Genomic DNA, 16,283 nt, shown 5'->3' on the forward strand with positions numbered 1-16,283 from the left:
CCCCTTGTCCTGTCCCTCCATCCCTTGTCCACTGTCCCTCTCCAGCCTTCTTGCAAGCCTGGAGCATGCTGTGTTTCATTCTTGTCTCTGATATTCCAAATTATGTTTCTGACCCTGACCTTCCAAGCACAGCAGCACCTTACCTGGTGCTCACCAGCCCTGTGGGATGAGGGACCAATACAATATCAACATGCACATGTTCCATCCATGTGGCTCTGCTTTAGCACTCAAGATAGATCAGATTAGCTCCCAAAGCCCTCACTTTATTGCCATTTTCTTTGTAGAACCAGGTGGGGTGATATTTGTGTGTGATTATAGTGTTGTTACTGCAACAATCTCAAAATCACTGCGTGATATTTACTTGCAACACAGGGTGTCATTCATGAGTTATACATAAATGGCAGCTTTACATATTTAAAAGGAACATGGACTGCTTCATATCTGAAGTATGTTTCCCAGGGGAGAACACCACCATTTGATCTATTTTTGATTAAAATGTAAAAATTAAAAATTAAATCAAATGGTAGTCGAATTCCTTGGGGAAAACATACTTCAGTTATGAAGTATTCCCTGTAGTAACCTTGAGAATCTTACAGCTGTATTGTCTCATCTGTAGGTGGTCTTTTTATGTCTCACATAATTAAAATGAATTGCTGTTAGAGAACCCCTACTACTGCATACAGATTTATGAACCTTGAGGCACCTCCATTCACAGACAAACAGGGAGAGCAAAAGCTCCCTGTGCAGATGCACTGGGGCTGGGCAGGTGCTGGGAATGGAGGTGTTTACTGGGGAGTGATCCCCACCCCTGCCTTGAAAGGGTAAATAAGGAGTGTGGTGTGAAACCAGGATGCATTCCCAGTAAAGAATGGGGTCTAGGAAAAGGGAACGTGTAGAATCACAGAATCATTAAGGTTGGAAAAGCCCTCCCAGCCCATCGAGTCCAACCTGTACCTGATCCCACCTCATCCTCACCAGCCCAGAGCACTGAGTGTCACATCCAGTTGTTCCTTGAACATCTCCAGGGATGGGGACTCCACCACCTCCTTGGGCAGCCCCTTCCCTTTCCGGGAAGAAATTCCTCTTCATGTCCAACCTGAACCTCCCCTGTCCCAGCTTGAGGCCATTTCCTCTCCTCCTGTCCCTTGTTCCCCGGCAGCAGAGCCTGCACCCCCCCGACCCCCTCTCCTGTCAGGGAGTTGCAGAGCCAGAAGGTCCCCCCTGAGCCTCCTTTTCTCCAGGCTGAGCCCCCCCCAGCTCCCTCAGCTGCTCCTGGTGCTCCAGACCCTTCCCCAGCTCCATTCTCTTCCCTGGACACGCTCCAGCCCTTCAATGTCCTTGTCATGAGGGCCCAGAACTGGACACAGCACTTGAGGTGCCTGTGGTGGCCCAGGGGACAGTCACTGCCCTGGTCCTGCTGCCACACCAGAGCTGGTACAGCCCAACTGCTGCATGTTGTGGAACTCGGTGGATCAAATATTCCAGGAACACTTGCTATGCTAAGGAATGGCTAATATGTCGCCAGAACTAGATTGTGAAATTGGATTTACAAGGAAAATGTGCTCTACAAAATCCAATGCAACTTATTTCTAGCAAGCTGCTTTATCAGGCTGCCTCAGAATATGGGAATGTATATTTGATAAGATTAGAGAATAGGGGGGATCAGAAAAAATAAGTCTGTAGACTTTGCATTCCCATTTTCACATAGCTGAAGGACAAACATGTCATTTATTTTGTGTTTGGTTTTGATTCTTGTAGTCCTGTTAATGTATCCACAGCAGTGGCTTGTGACTGTGCATCCTGCTCAGGTTGTGATTAAAACTTTCTAACATACATTTGGATAAAAAAGAAGTGGATAGAAGTGAAATGCTTGGATTTATAGAGAAAAGAAAACAATTCTAATAATGAAAATATCAAGTCTAAAAGTTCCATGGTGCCTTGTAGAAACATTTTGTAATAAGCAGCAGGAGTGTTCAAATAATGTAATGCTTAAAAGAAAATGCCTCTGATCTTTGAGTTTCTTTAGAGAGGGGAGTTTTTAATGTATAATCAGACTAAAATCCTCCTGTAATTGCACAGTGAGAGGCCTGTGAAGTTTTGGAAAGGCTGCAGATGGGATACAGACTTACAGAAGCAAGAAGATGTTTCCTAATCTATGGAGCCAAAAGTGTGAAATCAGCCTAAGGTTTTCGCACATGTGTGTTCCACATGGGATTCTTTCCAACCATGTTGTCACCCAGTGCTGACCACTGGTGGTTCCAAAAAGGCCCCATGGTCACTTTAATTAAGGATTAATTTGTCTGTATCAGAACATTCATACCCAGTTCACGTTGTACTTTCTTCCCCTTTCCACTTGTTCCAGGTCTGCAGGTGCTCAAGAGTCTGTCCAGCTCCTTGGGAAGCTCTTCCCTCTCAAACCATGCTATTAACATTTACCATTTAATTACAGAGAAGCTCAGACTGGTTTGGGTTGGAAGGAACCTTAAGGGTCATCTTATCCCACTGCTGCCATGAGCTGGGACACCTTCCACTATCCCAGGTTGCTCCAAGCCCCATCCAACCTGGCCTTGGACACTTCCAGGGATGGGACGGCCACAGCTTGAATCCAGAATTATGAGTTAGTCCTTAATTAATAAAGACATGTGAACACACTTCTCCCTGTGTCCCCTAAGCCAGGCTTGTCCATGCCCTGGGAATAACAAGGCACAAGTTCAGTGGAATGCGAGTATTCCATTACAACCTCCCAGCAGGGCAGAACACAGCTAAAATCCTTCCTGTGCCTCCTAGATCCCACCAAAAGTCCCCTTCTGCTTCCAAACACCAGCCTTCACCCACACCACCCTCATCTTCACACACACAGGAGAGGAGTCAGGAATCCATCTCCAACCCCTCAGCACTCACTGCACCAACAGTTCTAGCTCCAACACCCCACTGGATGCTGGTTTCTTTAAGTCTGGAAAAAAAATCCTTTAAATAAAAGAAAGTTCTCTGAACTCCAGACCTCCAGCTGGAAAATCCCAGTAAGTGACAGATATTTCAGTCCCTGACTCGGTAGCTCACCAAGGAAAGAGTTTGTGACGCTTTCAAAATGTCAATTCCTGAGCAAAGCCAAGAAAGAAATAAATGCAGAGTAATTTTAAAAAGAGTTTGTAAGAAAAGGGAAATAGCTGATTTGAGTTATTTAGCAAAGAGAGGCTATTTCTTTGAGATTAGGTAGTTTAGGGTAGTTAGGAAATAACATTCAGAGTTTTCTGTCTGTTTTTATGGCCAGGGTTACCTCAGTTGTACTGAGCATCATGTAGAAGTTGTTCTAATTCTGTTAAAAGCTGAGTCACAAAATCCTGCTCTTTACAAAACCGACACTTTCTCAGTCTCTCTGTGCAGCAAATACCTTTCCCAGGCAAGAGGCTGTGGCAGCTATTTTACAAATAGGACCAAAACATTTGCTCTCCCATTTCTCAACCAAAATACTTCTGTGTTGAAAAGCTGAGAGGTGGTTTGGTTGTTGTGCCAGCCCTTATGGCAAGGATTTCAGGGTTGTTATTGTTCCTGCTTGGGACAAGGGAATGCCTCTAGAGTAGCCTTTGGGATAAGGACCTGATACCCTTGGTGGAATAGTCCTGAGCCCTTGGTGCCCACTGAGGGTCATGTCTGCACTTAGAATAGAATCATGAATGGTTTGGGTTGGAAGGGACATTAAAGCTCATCCAGTCCCACCCCCTGCCATAGGCAGGGACACCTTCCACTAGCCCAGGTTGCTCCAAGCCCTGTCCAACCTTCCAGGGATGGGGCAGCCACAGCTTCTGTGATGAAAATTCCTCCTTGGTGTAGGGGTGGGAAACTGCTGCTCCTGGCAATAGGCAGTTGGCTTTAAATAAAGCTCTGCTGGGTGAGAGATGCTTGTTTTGAAACAAGCAGAACAATGAGTTCATATGATGGCAATTGTTCAGGGCACTGCCACAAAGCCGGTACTAAGGTGGAAAGGAATCAATATTTCCATGGTTTTATGCTGAAAATAGAAAATGTCTGTTTTTACCATCACTACATGTTCAGTAATTCAGGTGTAGCAATGTCTAAACCTGCAGGGAAAGCCAGACAGCAAAAGTTCTGTGGAATGTATGGCCTTAAGCTGAAGAAAGGCAGGTTTAGATAGGACATAAGCAAGACCTTCTTCCCTGTGAGGGTGGTGAGGCCCTGGCACAGATTACCCAGAGAAGTTGTGGCTGCCCCAGCCCTGGAAGCTTGGGGCTTGGAGCAATCTGGTCTAGTGGAAGGTGTCCCTGCCCATGGCAGGAAGTATAATAAGATGAGTTTTAAGGTCCTTTCCAAACCAAACCAGTCTGTTATTCAATGAATTTCAGACTAACTAAAGAAAAAGGATCAGCTTGCAGCTCCCCCTCTGGTGTGATTTGGACTGACTGAAACACAGAGCTTGGTATAACTTTAGTAAAATAACACTGCCAGGTAAAGTGAGCTCTGTGGTTTTCCAGGTTTTGAAGAGTAGATGATTCAACAGCAGGATGAATAAATAATGAAGGAAAGTGAGATTATAAATTGTACTTCCTCATTTGAAAGGACTTGTCTCTTGATTCATCATTATAAATGTGTTACAAACTTCAGGTCATTTACAAAATAATAGAACACTTTAAGATTACCCTTAGCTTTATGTAAATGTAATTTTAATATTCTATCTTCATTAATTATCTAATCTTGGGAGCAAATAAACTCCTGACACAATTCTGTAGCTATTTTGCCAGCAGGATTTCCTTTGAAGTTGACGGCAGTTGTAAGAGGAAGTGGATGACAGGACTGAGCCTCACCGGCACTTTTAGAGGAGAAACTTAAACAGTAGCTGAAAATCCAGACTTCCTATGGGCACAGAGCTATTCCTGAACTGCCACATATTCATTAGTGCCAGAAAAGAGGTGGCATTTTATTCCCACTGCTCCCATTCCAGGGGTACGATAAAGGTTTCTTCCCACCCCCACACAGTCCTGCATTCTCTGCTTTGCTCTCAGTGCAGTCCTCAGCCCTGAATAGAGACCCAGTGGGGTTCAAGGGGCTGGAGTTGGACCTGGTGTATCTCTATAGCTCTACTTTCTCTCTATAGCAGGTTTAGACTTCAAATAATTTTGGGAGGTGGGTGTAGGTAAAGCCGGGCTCTGTGGAGCAGCATGAGCAGGTAAGCATCATACACAAATGTCACAGAATCATGGAATGGTTTGGGTTGGAAGGGACTTTAATGCTCACCTCATTCCACCCCCTGCCATCAACAGGGACACCTTCCACTAGACCAGGTTGCTCCAAGCCCTGTCCAACCTGGCATTGAAGCCAGTTCACAACCCAGAGCCAGGGAAGCCTGTGCAGGCTCCCACTTGTATCCCTACTCAGTGTCCCATTCCTGTGTCAATACAGGCAAATTAGCCTGGATGTTTTCTACCTTATTTTTAATTTCACCAGCTATATGCATATAAATGATCATATTAAAAAGAATTCATTAATAAGTCATATTTAGTTTCTTTAGAGCAAAACCAGTCCATTGGATAGAAAAGCACCAGGTTCAAAATCACCATCCGGAGCCCAACCAGCAGCAGGGCTGATAATGGTCCCCTCAGAGCTCATCAGCTGAGACAACAGATTTCCAAGTGTGAGCTCTGGCATTGCAGAACCCCAGGGCTATTCATTACATTTCCCACTTCCCCGTCTGCTCTCTGCAAGGTAGGGATGTGTATTCCAGGCTATCGCTGTCATTAATAATCTGATCCATGTCTTTCGATTATTTTAGTAATTACTCCACATAAAAAGACTACTGAGTATGATTACAAATATGGCTTTGTTTTGATTGTCTGCTTTGGTGGTGAATACCAGCTGCCTGAAATTCCTTGACTTTGTTTAACAATATAAATAATGTTCGCTGCGGTTTCTGACTGCCTTGCACTGACCCCAGGGGTATAAACTTAATAACACAACACTCTAATAAACTCATCTGCAAACTGTTCAAAGTTCAGAAATTAAACCTTATTTGCATACAAAAAACACATCAAAAGAACATTAAGGGCCAAATTCTGTTCTTTTGAAGATCTGCAGGCCCCACTTGCAAACAGCTGCTGCTCTGCCCATGGCCAGGAGAGCAGGATGGACCCCCGGCTTGGCCCATCACCTGCCATGATCAGGGGTTTCTTGGTGGCTGGCAGGGCTGGGCAGGGGCTCCCCAGAGCTGTCTGACCCCCAAATTCCTTGCTGCTGCCTGTATCGAGGCCAGGAATACCTGTGGCGCAGATGCTGCATTATCACCTCCTTGCTCCGTTTTTCCATCCCCAACACCAATTTGACCATTCCTGACTGGGAAAACACATGCACCTGCAGTAAGAAAATAGCATTATACATGGAATATCCCATGAGTGACCATACAGCTGGCCCAGAGCTGGTTGGAATGACCACTCCCCTCTGGACTCTCCAGGAGCAGACAGTGCCCAGCAGGTCAGCCTGCCCCGTGCCCACCGGCCACGAGGCACGACCAGGCTCCTGTGATCCTGGGAATATCCTGGCTGGAGGAGATGGAGGGTGGATCATCGGGCAGATGGGTGCTCAGGCTGATCTCCCGACGCCAGGCTGGTGGCACACAGTGAGTAACTCATCACTGCCACCACAGGAAGGAGCTCCAGCACTGCTCGTGGAGCAGCGCTCCGTGCTCCCTCAGAGCTGCACATACAGCTCTATTTGCTCTGCTCTGATTTCCTTCTCCTGAGCATCACCTCTCCACAGCTCAAATACTGCCAAGGCTCAGGGTCTTGGAGAAAGCTGAGCTCCATCCTCTCCTCACACTAGCAAAGGGAAACTCTGGGATGCAGCTCAGGCAGATGGGGAGGAACCTTGGCTGGTACGAACCTTGTTCCTGCTGGAAACCAGCCCTGCCTGGTGCTGGCAAAGCTACTTACAGGTATCTCACCGTATCTCCCTTCCAGGAGCGGGTGATTTGCAATTCTGAGTGAGTTCGAAGAAGACATAATGTTCTGTTTTATCTGCAGGGGAAGCACACAGCTTAACCTTTGCCAGCAGCAAAACTCTGGCTCAAGTATTGATCAGCCCTTTAGGAAATAAGTGAGGGCTCCTGACACCAGGATCCATTCACACCTGTTGGGATGGCATTTGGATTGGTCCTCAGTGAGCAACACCAGCTGAGGGGGAACCTCAAACAGCCATGGGAGAGTGAGCAGAGGACCTGCTGGAGGAGAATCAGGTGATTCAGAATCAGAATGAGTTTTGAATTCTAACCCCCACAGTTACTGGGCCACACCAGAAGCTCAGCTTCCTGTTCACCACTGTGACTATCCAACGGCAAACACGACCATGGACACCCACCCCAGACAAAGCCAGGTGCCTCAAAACCAGTTATGCCCATCCTGACCGATCCTAGCACCAGCTCTGACAGAAGGACCTTCTCAGAAGTGCCAGTGCTTTGGTGGAAATCCACAGCAGTAACCACGTGGGGGATAAATTAATAATTTGTGGGTGCTCAGAGGGGTCCACCTGTGCTTCCTCCCTGCCATTACTCACAGTTTCATAGAGTTACAGAAGGGTTTGGCTTGGAAGGGGCCCTGAAGACCACCCAAGTGTCCCTTGGCTGCCTTCCAGTCACCTCCAGTTGTAGCCTGATGCCGTGAAGTGTAAAACACAGGCAACAAAAAAAAAAAAAAAGGAATAAAAATACAACAGAGAAGTGTTTTTTCTATAAAAATGAAATTTGAATAAAAGTATGTTCATAAAATACATAAGTGGAAACCATGGGGTGTTTTTAGCCCCAGCGTGTTACAAAGAAAATTTTGGTTCCAGGACACCCCCGAAGGGGACAGACATTTATTTAGGAAACTGAAAAAGCACAAATGCAAAGCAAATTTAAAAATCAATTAGTTAAACCAAGGTTTCTCACTTTTTGATTTAAATCACGATTAAAAGCAGTTACTTGGCTGATTTCAATCAATCCACACCGTCTGTCTCAGCTGATCTCGAGCTGTTAAATAAGAACAGAGAAAATCATCGATAACCCATCTGTGTCACAGATGAGGAGCAACCCCAAGGGAACTGTTGCTCCCTGTTTCTCATGTGGTGGCCCCTGGATTTTTGAGGAGTGCCACAAGCCCAGAGGAAGCCACAAAAAAGAGTTTGTGCCTGCAGCTCTGTGACAGGAGACAGAAGTAGGGAAGGCTCACACAGTCAGGGTGTGTAACATATGTATTTACTCTCCCTAAACATAGCATAAAACATCCCTAAGTGACACTGGTGCAGTTAAGTTACACAAAAATTAGTTTTCCTGAGGGTACTATCCCTGCTTTGGGAAAATTTGCACAGGAATAAGGGCCAGCGATGGGGACAATGCACCTGCAGACAGCAAAAAACAGGAGGTCAGACATCGTGGAATAATTTAGGAAAAGTCCTCTATGATCATTGAGTCCAACCATCCACCCAGCACTGCCAAGACAACAAACAGAGCAGGGAAAAACTGCACCAGGGAGAGGAGGAAGAGCAGAAAAGCCCAGGGAAGTGAGTGGGTGCCGGGGCGAACGCCGGGCTCAGCCGGAGCTGTCGCGCCCGTCACGGAGCTGTTTCCCATGTTTGGGCAAATTCCCTTTAGGCTGCAGTTCCCCAGTTGTCTAATTGTCCTTGATGTATGTTCTCTCCCCCAGGAATGCCATCCAGACCTAGCAGCTCCAGATGTCTGAATATTATGCAGGAAGCTGGTAAACAAATTCCTCCTATTTTTCCTGCTAGCAATTAGTAACGTAGGAAGAACACATTGCTGAGCAGGCGAGGAACCCAGCACACATATTTCATATGCATTTAGAGCCACTTAACGCCTCTGGAAGGGTGAGGAACACTGAATACTGTAAATCTGTTCCATCACCCCTTGTTGCTACAAAAAAGTAAAAATAAGGAAAAAAAGCAAATGTTGAAATAAAAGTTAAAATTAGGACAAATTAGTGATTTCAACAGCTTGCAGAGTAACCATCAAACACTCAGGTGACAGAGCAGTTCTGCCACCTCCCCTCAAGCAGCTCTTTTAAATTATTTCAACTTTTTACCCCAACTTTAGCTTTGGAGGAAGTACCTGCCTGCTTCCCGTGCTTCCCCTCTCCATTAATTTCTTTGCCTGCTCCAGCAATCCTGCCCTAGGAGGGATGGCTTAGGTGGCTTCAGGAGTCTTTGCCAGCATTAATTGTTATGATTTTAGAGCCCCACAGGGTGAAGACTTTGAAAAGGAGAATTTGTTCCTAAGATTGGGAGGAAAATGAAAAAATCCAGCACCGTGGCCGTGCAAAACTCCAGCACAGAGACAGTGCTGGGAACACTGGGAAGAGAATTAAAGGTTTCCAGCTCAGGGGGTGAAAGGACAGCATTCGTGGAAAACACAAGCCACAGATCCACATGCTGGATTTTACCAGCTGTGGAAGTTTGGGAGCAACTGAATAAATTTTGCTGTGACAAAGATCTTTATCTGGTCTGGCTGCCCCAAAGTGATCTGTGCCATGGCACTTTCTGGGGGAATTATGCTTGTCTCTGTTAGGACTAAACTGAGAGCTCTTCTTAGCTAAAAACACAACTGCAGCATATTCCTAAATAAACAGCTGTCCCAGAGGGAGTTAACCATGTTTTAGGCTTTTTTTCAGTCTTATGAAATATGTATTGCCCCAAGTCATGGGAAAATCTAGGAGACAGAGGCAGCTCCTATTTTGCACCTTCAGAGTGTTTGGCATATTTTTGTTCTGGTAACTGTGAAGAAAGTCTCCTTTCTGACACTTTTTGGCATTGCCCTGCCCAAACAGTGAGCCCCAACCAGTGCTACAGATCACATGCTAAATTCAAGGCAAGCAGGAGGTGGTGCCACAATAAATGGCTTTACTGATCTCTTCATGGTGATTTATCAACCCTCTACAAGCATCCCAAGCCCTGGACAGGGTTATGGACAGTCAAGGCTCTCAGCCACAGCCTTCCACGTGCAGCGCAAAGGTGAGCACTGCATTTTCAAAGCATCTTTTGATCCCATTTTATATTTTTCCCCTAAATAAATGGGTTGGTGAGGCCCTAAATGGCCTGCAGTGTTATGGACTGTCCATGTATCCCTTGGTCAGTGCTGGGAGCCAGGCAGAAAGGGTTTAGTGCCACCTCTGCTTAGGAAAAGGGTGTAGGAAACCCGACCCAGGGCTTTTCAAGCCTTCTCAAATGAAGGTTTAAAATAGCCCCAGCAACCTGGTGAGTGACCTCAGTAGCTTAACAAGTCCTCTCAAACCAAGAACTAAGAGAGGAGCACGAGAATGAAGTTACTGAGCAAAATGTCTACATTGAGCACTTCACAGGCGATGCTCAGAACCCCCTCAGTGCTCTCAAACACCAGCTCTGCAGAGGTTATTTAGAGATCTCTTTGCAACTCATTATCCTTAAGCAAAAATAAACTGCAAACATGCAAAACAAGTGTCCATTTGCTATTTTCATCATCTCTCCTTCCTCTGGCTCAGGTGTGTGTGGAGCATATACCTGTTGGAGGACTAAGATCATTCCTGCTCCTTACTGCGATGAAGGAATTAAATACAAAATCTTCTGTAGGAAGCAATTGTGAAGTGTGGAAGTTTCTAGTCAGGCAAATAAATTGGATTTAAGTATATTACAGTCATAATCTTTTTCTGCCTCTCTCCAGACAGCCTTTGTACATGGAGAAATGAGAATGTATTCTCAGACAAATCTTGACCTGAGGGAGAAGGCTGCGGGAATCTGGATTTTCAATAACATAAGACAATAAAGCTCAGACTTCTAACCTGCCGCAATATGGTAAAAGTATAAAGAGCTTAGCAACTAATAAAAGAAAAGGGTCTTCCAACTCATATTTGAAGATCTAGACCCCCAAAAGGACACTTCATAAAGATCATAATGGGTTAGTCAGTATCTAACAGATACCATGTACCTTGTTGACCAATTGTCTGACAGTTGTCTTCTGCAGGCCTGGATATTAATAAGCCTTGTGTTGATTTCCTTGGGGTATTTTGTCTTCGTAATTGTACATCTACTTGTTGTGACACTGCAGCTCGCTATATATTTATTTAATGTGATTCCTATAGCAAAAAAAAAAAAAAATAAAAAATAAAAAAATCAGTGGATGTATGGCATTGTTTCCCTCAGATGAGATGCACACACTGCAAATTTCCTCTCCCTTCGAGCTGCGGCGAATCAAAGCTGTGCCAGGGAAAGGGAGAGCTCCCGGTCTTGGGGCAAAGAGGAAATCCAGATGTGTTTTCCCCTTAGGTGTGAATATGTCTTACTCCTTGCATTACACAGGGAATATAAAGGGATTCAATTATCGCCGCATTTTGATTTCTAATAATAACAAAAACTCCTTCTAGAAGGGATTCCATTAAATAATGTTTTGACAGATAATGCTGGTGTAAAGTAGCTGTCAGTCACACAGCGAGATCAAGGGAAAACAGATGCACGAGGCAGATCACAGAGAGGCTTATAGAGTGAAAATGAAGCCTGTTCCAAACTCCTCTCACTAACAAAACAAAGGCTGCCTGTGGCCTGATCCTGCTCTCAACCATGTTTTGTGCAGCTACTGAGCAAAATGCAAATATTTAGAGATTGCCTGCGAGAGATAAATTGCAGTTTTCCATAGATTCTCAAATATAGGAATATTTAAAGAGTTCTGTGTTTGTAGCTCCCTCGGTCATACCAGACGTGGCCTCACCACTGTAACACCACAAGACAGGGGGAGGAGTGGTGGCTGTTGGGTCCTTGGCCAAACTACCCCTCTTCCCTGCACCTGTCCCACTCCAGTTCCTGGCCAGGACACTGTCCCTGGCTTTCAGAGAGACTGCTCATACTGATGCAAGTCTGAAAACACCAGGTTTACCCAAATATCACCTTTACTTGTCCCTGGGAACAAAGCTCAGCCCCCATTTGTTGCTTGGCCCATCCCTTCCATGGTCTGGAGAATCTGTAGCTAAAGGGAACTTCCTTCCTTTGTCCCACCTTCATCATCATCATGGAATCACAGACTGGTTTGGGTTGGGAGCTACCTTAAAGACCACCCAGTTCCACCCCCTGCCATGGGCAGGGACACCTTCCACTCTCCCAGGTTGCTCCAAGCCCCATCCAACCTGGCCTCAAACAACTTCACTACATTCCCCTTAAAGTTTATCCTGGGGTGAAATATTTCCCTTTTGCTCCAAGTTCCCCACAAAATCTCACACAAATGCTTTGTCACAACCCTCTGCCTTCCACTAACTCACCCTGGCTGTGCTGATCCCAGTTCCCAGCCAAAACAAGCCCCTCAGGGCAATTCCTGCTGCTGTTGCCCATCTCCTGGGGTCTCCGTGTTGTGCCTCCAACACAGGATCAACAGAGATAAATGGAACAACAGAGTGGAGGGAGCCTGTGCTGGAAAAGACAGAGTATAAAAATTAAGAATATATTGATTTGTAGCAACATCTAAAGTCACAGTAGACTGTGAAGTGAGCAGCTGCCTAATGAAGAGGGGTCTGCAGGTAACATTTCCATACCTGATCCCGGCATATCCTGGGATAAGATAAATCATGGGAAATGAGAGGAATACCAGAGATGTGTTTCAAGGCATTTGCTTAGGGGACAGATTAAATTACAACTAATTATAATATTTAAAAATAAATCTCCAAACTTTCCATATGAGCTCTGAAAGAGCTCATTGAAAACTCTTAACTATAAACTATGTTCACAAGTTACTCAGCTTTTAAAAAATAGACTTGATTTTTTCTATTGCTAAAATTATCCTGGAGCTTGAGCACAAAGTTTAAATATGGGATTAAGAAAGGAAATACACACACAGAAGGGTCACTGCTTTATTCCCTGGCAACTCATGAGTCAGGAACAGGAAATCCAAGCTCCCTCTCCCAAATCACCTCCCCCACCCAAGGGTGCTGTTCCAGAGTGGCGATGAGGCCAACCCAGGTCACAAGCAACTGTGTGACACCCAGGAGATTCCTTAACCTGCTCTAGAGGAATGTTATCTTCAACTAAAGTGTTTTAACTTAAAATTTTCAGGTTTTGGATAAAATTTCAGTTGGAGAGGAAAAAAAAAACAAACCTGAAAATAGCAAAAGTTTCTAGAAGGAAGAAATGAAGTGCCAAGGGATCTGCTCCACCACCTCCATATTCCTCCAGCACCTTCCCACCAGTGATATGGGTAAAAATACAAATATTTATAGAAGACAATTAGCCCAGGTGATAAGGGGAGGTTATTATGGGGTGTTATGCTCATGGGAAAGTGCTGGAAATTATGGGGTAAGGCAAAGGAATAATCTAGCTGGATAATCCCAACAAAAACTGCTTCCGGACTGTGCAAGAGCCAAGGAAAGTGGGAAATGCTTCTTTTTAAATGGATTATTAATCTAGAGTAGTCTATAGCTCAAAGCATTGTGAGTGCTTGACGTAGGGTCAATAAACCTGTGTTTTTAAGATAGATTCTAATAAAATGCTTTCCTTTAAGCATTCAGGATTAGTGACAGGAGGATGCTCTGCCCCTGGATCCTCTGCATTGGACAGCACATGGCCTTGGGCACCAGTGAGCTGCTTATTCATTTGTCTTTTTTTAAACACTCAGACAGAGTTACAAGATAAGACACAAGTGTAACTAAACTTAACAAGCATCTAATTTTATCCTTTGTTTTGCTTGGTAAACATCAGCTTACAAAGTCAGAGCAGAGAGCTGCGGCTACCCTTGGGAATGAAAAAATATAATTATTTACTACAAAACATACTGGATTTTAGTGATTTTGGGGTGACTTCATGAAACTGTGGCTGAAAAGTTTTGTTCCCCCCCCCCCTTTACCTGAAGTTCATTATCTAAATAAATTTCCATAAATGCCTTTCTCTGAACAAAACAACAAATGGGTTTTACTTTCCCCCCAAAACTCATTTGGACTCAGGAGCTCCCAAGCAGCCCCCATTCCATGGGAATCAGGGCTGTACACACACAGGTTTTTGAGCAGAATTATGCCAAAAAATGAATTTTAATGCCCCAAAAGTGCTGAAAATGAACAAAATTCTGCACAAAAATTTCACTTGTGGAGCCCAAGGTATGATCAAACCTCCTGTGACTGAACTAGACAGAACATGGGGAAAATGTCCCATCCCTGTCAGCATCCAAGGCCAGGTTGGATGGGATTTGGAGCAACCCGGTCTAGTGGAAGGTGTCCCTGCCCATGGCAAGGGGAGGGACCGGGTGAGCTTTAAGGTCCCTTCCAACCCACACCAACCTGGGATTCTATAAAAACCTTGATCACTTCAAAATCACCAGCAAGTTCATTCAAAGCAGAACTCCTGGAATTTGGTGTGCTGTGATTCTGGGAATGCTCCTGGTTGGAGCACAGGCACAGACAAACACAAGCCTGTGCCTCAATACTTGATTTATTTGTCATTTATTATGTTATTATCACTTTATTTATCATGTATTTTAGGCATTGTGCTGCAGCAGCAGCACTGGCTCCTGCAGGCTGCCCATCATCTCTGACTGTGTTTCACTGACCTACAACTTTTACATCTACATTTTCAAGCTGATATTTAACTTGAATGATCAAATCCAGTATTTTCTGGCTCTCTGACAATGTTAAACCAGATCAAGGTGCTGCACTGGGAAATGGACTGTCATATCTCCTTTTCCTTCTCTATTCCAGCACTAAAGTTGCATTTAGGACCAAGTGCAGGGATCTGTGGTCCAGCAGCTTAAAAGACCCAGGCACTTGCTGGAGGAGACAGAGGGAAACAGTCTAATGTGCTCTTGCCATGTGGTAATTTTCCAGATAAATGGACAGTTGCTTCAGCAGCTCCACTGTTGAAGGTCAATGATCCATATAATACGGGCAATTACGGAAGTATTTCCATTGCAGACTCGGTGACAAATTTTTAGTGCAAGACAACAGATAAACTGGAACAGCAGCACCAGAATGAGGGCATTGAACTTGGAATCCTACACCCCAACTCCTGTCTGGTGTTCGCTGGAGGGATCAGCTCTCCATCCCCAGCTCACCTGATGATTTTCTCCATATTTTCTTATTTTGGCATTTCTTAATCTAAAATTACTTAATATTGAGCCTAAATTACCACCACCTGGCTTTCACACAGCCCACTTTTCCTGCCTTCTAGTTCAAAGTCAAGCGCTTGGCTGTTTTATGAAGATTCTCTAGGGCTGAAGGGGGAAAAAAAAATTAAAAAAAAATCAAATAAGGGAAAACTCCTCAGCAATTTGAAAACCTGGGCTCCCGGCGGAGGCACAAACATAACCATTTCTAATTGCCTTTTAAAGCAAGGCAGAAAGCATTTTCAGGAGTGTGTTCTGCTGGTACTCTGACAAACACCACACACGAGGCTGGCTGGAATCACAGCTCACCTGCTCATGGTTCATGAAGATTCCAAGCAAAACATGGGTTGAAATAAATAATTGTTTTGTGTAATGAGGTGTGCACGAGGTCTCTGGTGACAGGACCAAAGGGAACAGCTGGAGCTGTGTCAGAGGAGGGTTAGGTTGAATATTAGGAAAAGGTTCTTCCCCCAGGGAGTGGCTGGGCACCGAACAGGCTCCCCAGGGCATGGCCCCAACACTCTCAGAGCTCAAGGAGTGTTTTGACAACACTCTCAGGGATGGGGTGGGATTGTTGGGGCGTCCTGTGAAGGGTCAGGAGTTGGACTAATGGTCTGTCTGGGTCCCTTCCAGCTCAGGAAATTCTGTGATTCTATTAAGTAACCGCTCATACCATGGCATGGGCTGTTTCAGCACCACTTGCATCCCAAAAAGCCCAGGCCCTTCCTGCACAGTGTTACAACATGCCATGAGAAATCAATTCCAAACCCTTGAAAATATTTCTGAGCATCCCAGAGTCCCTCCCTGGCAGCACCGACAGTTCCAGCTCAGAGCTTGTAAAAAGCAAAGAGGTTCTTGCACCTTCAGCATCTGCTTATAAACCATCTACACACACCAAAATGTAAAATATCCAGGTGCCCTCAGCCATCCAGGGGCTGGGGAAGTTTAACGATAAACACATAAGACCCTGAAAGACTTTTGTGATTTCTGATGGGAATACATTAAACCTGTGGTAGTGCTTCCCTTGTGGATTGTACTTCTGTTTCAGTTTCAGTTTACTGCTGCTTTTCCCTATCGTGTAAGAGACAGAGTGCCATTTCATTCCACCAAAATGAACGGGAAACATCCGTAAAGAGCAGCCTTAATGGTGGAGGAATTCACCAGGGACAGCCTTTGGAGTTGTTCA

General features: G+C 44.9%; 1 long non-coding RNA gene across 1 annotated transcript; it reads right to left on the minus strand.

The window, feature by feature from the left end:
* Positions 1-7,859: 7,859 nt before the first annotated feature.
* Positions 7,860-12,565, minus strand: LOC108640708. Its single transcript, XR_001921421.1, has 4 exons — positions 12,546-12,565; positions 12,276-12,423; positions 10,955-11,102; positions 7,860-8,011 (listed from the first exon to the last, which is right to left on the minus strand). It is a non-coding gene; the product is annotated as an uncharacterized LOC108640708 (long non-coding RNA).
* Between the last annotated feature and the right edge of the window lie 3,718 nt (positions 12,566-16,283).

The sequence above is a fragment of the Manacus vitellinus genome, unplaced genomic scaffold, assembly GCF_001715985.3.
Source record: "Manacus vitellinus isolate BGI_N305 unplaced genomic scaffold, ASM171598v3 scaffold_40_pilon, whole genome shotgun sequence".
In the NCBI taxonomy this organism is placed as follows: domain Eukaryota; kingdom Metazoa; phylum Chordata; class Aves; order Passeriformes; family Pipridae; genus Manacus; species Manacus vitellinus.